The sequence below is a fragment of the Mesoplodon bidens genome (assembly GCF_964165515.1).
Source record: "Mesoplodon bidens genome assembly, chromosome: 1".
Lineage (NCBI taxonomy): Eukaryota > Metazoa > Chordata > Mammalia > Artiodactyla > Ziphiidae > Mesoplodon > Mesoplodon bidens.
Genome location: NC_138176.1, coordinates 184,683,622 through 184,689,621, shown reverse-complemented (window position 1 = coordinate 184,689,621; position 6,000 = coordinate 184,683,622).

Sequence of the window (6,000 nt, the reverse complement as noted above, 5' to 3'; positions counted from 1 at the left end):
TATATTATAGGCAACAAGTCACAACCTTTCTTCATCTCTAAAGGGAGGGTGTTTGACTAGATGATTACTAAGATACCTTCCAACTCGAATGCTCTACCATCTCCTTTCCTGCTCAAGCTCATGTCACAGTATCAGCTCCTGCCTCTCCTTGCTCCTGGGCTCTGTGCCCAGCAGCAGAAGGATGGGGTAGGAAATGTCTGCACAGATGAGCCTTGCTGCTTCCTTTGTTACAAGACTGCTCGTTCTGTTAAAGCAGAGACATGCCGAAGAGCTGGGCCCCTACACAGAGTTCAAGGGGTTAAAAATAAGGTGAAAAGTCTTCTCCGTTCTGCTGATGTCAGCAGTTCTTGGGGGCAGAGGGGAAGAAGTTGCCCTTGTAGGTGGGATGCTGGTGGCAAACAAATCTTCACCCACAATTTCCAATGACTAGTGGTATTTAGTGGCCAGGGGCTAGAGATGAGAAGCATCTCCCAATATGCGGGATGCACTCACTCCAGGACTCAAAATGCCAATGGTACTCCTGTTGTGAAGCCACGGGAGAATAATCCTTGAGTCTTTTCACTTTCTACCTCCTATAAAGGAAAAGCACCATAGGTGCATCCAATGGGCTGTGTGAGTGGGGAGGGAGGTAGAGGTGATCCACATTGCGGATTTCTATGTACGTAGACTCACGCTTGGTTCATTCACATTTGGTTCAGTGCATAGTTTCAGGGCTCTGTGAAGATTTGGCTCTGGAATTCTCCCCACAAACTTTCCCTGCTTCCTAAGTTTGTGCTTGGCTATGAGTCAGAGTGTAGCAAGCTGTATGTCTTCCAAAATTTCTTAAAGCTAAGGAAGAGATAATCTGTAAAGTAGAAGAGCCCTTCGTTCAGTTCTCACTGCTTATTTATTTTGAGTTTAAAATAATAAAGCACACTCACTGGGAAGCACAGTAAACATCTATGGCAAGAGTGGGGATGTCAGCAAAGTGAATACAGAGAAGCCTCCTTGTGCTGCCCAGAGACCTGGCGAACATCTTGCAGGTTAACCTAGTTTGTATTACAGATTTTATCAATCTGTAACAGCTGTGTTTTAGGGACTAGCACCCAACCAGTTACAAGTCCCAGACAGATAAAAGAAGTGGCCTAGATGCCGCTCTCGTTATGTAGAGCAAATCACAAGTTTTTAGCAAAGCCTGGGTCATAGTTCAGAGCACATCAAGTTGCTAAGATATCTGCTCTGTTTTTGAAATAATTTGGACCAAGTGCTGACAAGGATGTGGCACAACAGCAACTCCCATACACTGCTGATGAGAATGCAAAATGATACAACCACTTTGGAAAATAGTTAATAGCTTCTTACAGAGCTAAATATAGTCTTGCCATATAATCCAAAAAAAGAAAAAAGAAAAGAAAAAACCAGAAAGAAATATATAGGAGTGTGGCAATTCAGTAGGACCCCAAGAAATGCCAAGTGGCTTTTCTCTTCATGAATCACAAAAAGTTATACCAGAACCGAAGTATTTAAATTGGTGTATGCTCTGCAACTTGGTTTGACTTTGCACTCATGTATTTAGTTAAGAGATGAGATACATATTAAGGTGTTTCGGATGAAATCCTATACATTAACAGGTCCACATGATAAAAGAACTCCTTTTACTACTGTCAGTGAAGTCAGTGTCTGGAGGGGAATTCTGAAGACAGAAAGGACTACTAATAGTTGCTTGGGTTTACAATTAATGTTTAGTTTTAAAGTTTAGGCTTTCAAATTTACATTTTATCAAGTTTGACCTCTAAATCTTATTCTAATATTTATATAGATATTAGTAATCACTTTGATGTTTAATGTGAAACTCCAGTCCAGTAAACAGAACTTACCTTAAACAATAGGCTCATTTACAGACTTGGTTGATTAGATTCCTTTTAAAATTTTAGAAAAAATATCTTAATGTAATATATTCCATTTTTTTCTAGGTATTTCAAATACTTGACAAAACAAAATCACAACCTTAATAGGTCTTCTTGACTACTTAAGAAAATCTTGTTAATCAAATACATAAAATGATTAATTTTTGCATACCAAGTTTTCTTAAATACTCTAATATGCTTAAAGTTGATATTAAATAAACTTTTCAGCTTGAAAATCACAGACTCAAAATCATTACACTTCAAACTGAAGTCATGTTTCTCTGAGAGGCCAAATTCTTTTATACTTTGTAAATACATGAGTTTGATTTATTCCATCAGCTCTAAATGTAATTTTAAACCTTCCTGGCTTGTACAGTCACTTCCCTAAATAAGGAGAGCTCATTCATATGGCCAAATGCAGTGGTGGAAATAGAGTGGCTGGATCCCAGAGATGTTCAGGAAGTGGGGTCGATAGCTCTTGGTGAATGATTTAAAGAGGAAAGTTAGGGAGAGAGAAGGGGTCAAAGATGGCACTCAAGTTTAATTCTAATGGATAGTAGTGACAAAATTTACTAGGGTAGGGAGTATTGGAGGAGGAAAGGCTGTGGGAAGGGTAGCAGTATGGGAAAAAGCAGACTTTTAGGACTGGAAGATGCCTTAGTAGTTGTCACCCTTCTCATTTACAGATAAAGAAACCGAGACTCAGAAGTCAACTGATTTCTTTTTCAATTAAAAAAAAGAAACTTTTCCACTGTATATAGCTAGAGAGTGACAAACATCTCCTGGATTCACTTCCTTCTAGTATATCTGTCTCAAAAATAGACGGGATGAAGTGGGATCCTGAAGAAATTGTTCTTGTCTTGCCAGTATTGGGACACTGACAGAGCAAATAGTAGAAAAATTGCTTCCACGATTTCTGTCACAACCCGAGACGATATGATGCAAGAAAAGGACTTTATTTTTTTTTTAAAAAAAGGCTATGTTTATAAGTCAGGCAGGTATACAACAACCCAGTTGTCATTTTGCGCTAGGTAAGGTGCCACACTCCACCACCAACTTTGCAGGCTGGATATGAAGATGAATGCTCATGTCAAAATCCCAAGGTTGCAGGACACAAAACAGTATTTTTGTGGTTAATGCATGTTGACTTTAGCACTGCCAAAAACCAAACTCAGATTTTGGCCAAGGTTTTCCCAAATTTATACAAACTTTTCACTTTAAATTTGTTGGATGTTCTTATTAGTCTTGGGCCAACACTGAGTTTCCAGTTCTGCTCTGAGGAACTCAAGAGTGCAAAGCTGAAGCATATGGACAATTGAGGGACAAGAAAAGAGTGAGGAGACTTCCTCAATTTTAATCTCCCTTGGAATTTTAGATTTTGCTACAAAAGAAAAAAAAACTACCTTCTTGGTTCTTCTCATTGTGACAAAAGAGACCTAGAGGGACTTTCAAGGTCCCTTCCAGTCAGTAGGGTTTAAAACTATCCAGAGTCTCCAGGAATCATAGGCATTCATAGAAAGTGGAAACCCCTGCCTGCCTTTTATGTGCCAGCACAACACCTGGAGGTAGACACGCCTCTACTTGCCTCACCAAGTTGCTAGGGGCGCTCCTTCGAGGGATCAAAAGATTACACATCCAAGAGTCTCTCTAAGAAGTACTTAGAAACAAATTTCTCTTTCATTAATCCTATAGGCATAGTTGGATAATAAACAGGAGGCATGGATAAGGAAGGTTTAAAAATTTTTACTTTTAACAATCGGAAAAAGACTTGAACACAGGTTAGAATATTTGTGGCACAGTGAATCCTATTAACTTCAGTTTATGCCCTCATTGAGATTTTCAGATTCCCATTGACTTTAGTGAAAAGTGTATCTGCATATGTGGTTATCTTAGGTGGGAGAATGTGGGGAGATGCTTTAACTTAAAAAAATAAGTGCTGCATATATGCAATGGAAAATTACTCAGCCATAAAAAGAAATGAAATTGTGCTATTTGTAGTAAGGTGGATGGACCTAGAGTCTGTCATACAGAGTGAAGTAAGTCAAAAAGAGAAAAACAAATACCGTATGCTAACACATATATATGGAATCTAAAAAAAAAATGGTTCTGATGAACCTAGGGGCAGGACAGGAATAAAGATGCAGACATAGAGCATGGACTTGAGGACACGTGGAGGGGGAAGGGTAAGCTGGGAAGAAGTGAGAGAGTGGCATGGATATATATACACTACCAAATGTAAAACAGATAGCTAGTGGGAAGCAGCCGCATAGCACAGGGAGATCAGCTGGGTGCTTTGTGACCACCTAGAGGGGTGGGAGGGAGACGCAAGAGGGAGGAGATATGGGATATATGTATACGTATAGCTCATTCACTTTTCTATGTAGCAGAAACTAACACAACATTGTAAAGAAATTAAACTCCAATAAAGATGTTTAAAAAAAAAAGTGCTGGATATTTCCAAAATGGAATTCTTTGAAGTTGCTCTTGGGCAGAGTCTACAAGTTGCAAGTTATGATAATACACAATACAATCTCCAAAACTAAATGTCAGGCAAAATTTAAAAATCTCCTCTGTCTTGGTGGACATCACGATTGTCCACCAGGGACATCAACCGTGGTAGAAAGGGAATATCTATGGAATTTCATCCATAGATAATGGATGTCTAATAAATGGAATATCTCCTTTATTGAAAATGAGAATCAGTGTGCCTTTCTTTGCTTATCCTCATTTTTAATTTAAGGAAGTCGGAGGCAGAAAGGGCAGAACATGCAAATAAAGCATGGGGACTATAGTCAATAATATTAACTTTGTATGGTGACAGATGGTAACTAGACCTGTTGTGATCATTTTGCAATGTATATAAATGCCGAATCATAATGCTGTACACCTGAAACTAATATAACATTGTATGTCAATTATACTACTAAAAAAACAAATGGAAAGTTGCAAAGCTGGGGCCCCGTGATTCAGGCAAGGAAGCTGAGTGAACTAATTTGCTGTTTGTTATAAAGCACTTTAGAAGTGTCATTTCTGTTAAGTGACTAATGGGTCTCAGCTTGACTGAACTCTCCGTGATTATTTCACATCTAATTTGAGATGATGCGTAAAAGAAAATTGAGTGCACCTTTCTCTAGCTTGGCACTCTGGCAGCTGATAATGAATTAGAATATATTTTCTTGCTCAGAATAATAAATCCAAACCTGCCACAGGTCTTAGGTGACATTGGGTTTGTAACCACATTTCTCTCTTTGGTCCCTCTTTTGGAGGACATATGACGAGTCACATGCTGGTTTTTGGCTCCATGTTCCTGGGTCAGTTCTAGGGTTTACTGAATTCTCATATTTGGCTAGGTGGATGTTGCCACATTATACCACTCACCACTGGATGCCAGTAGAGGACTGTGGCTTAAACTCAGAGGGTTGACCATGACCATTTCTAGAAGGTCAGTGAAATAACATTAGAAATGGGAGAAAAATCCCAACTTCCTGGAATTTATAGAGCACAGAAATGACCCCAACTTATGTGTAGCTGATCTAAAAATGTTTTTATTCTTAGGTCCCTAAGGGGTAGATATTATTTTCATCTGAAAACTTAGAATAATGAGACTCAGAGAATTTAATTATGTTTCAGTTAATAACGAGCAGGACCAAATTTTGATCCAAGATCTAATTTCTACTTCTTATCATTCTTAGCCTGGTTGCAGACCTAGCTTGGGGGAATTCTGGTTTACCCCTTGGATTTTTATCGCATGTTAACTCTTTGCAGTGAGGAGGCAGGGAGAAATAGAAAAGACAGAGCTTCTCAGCGTTAGTTGCATTGAAATCATCTGGGAATCTTGTTGAAATGCAGGTTCCGATTCAGATTCCGCATTTCTAACATGCTCTCGAATGATGCCAATGTTGCTCCTTCTTCACACTCAGTTCTGTTTGTGGTTGATCCCTCAATGGCTATGGTTCCTTTCGGGCAGTCTAGCTTCCAAGCTGCAGCTCTCCAAACAACCTTCCATTACCTTTTCCTTCCACTTCTTCAGGTATAGGTATGGCTGCTAGTCCTTGGGTGCCTCAATTTTCCTTGTTGTTTCCTTCCACACTCCTGAAATAGTGCCTTCATTGCC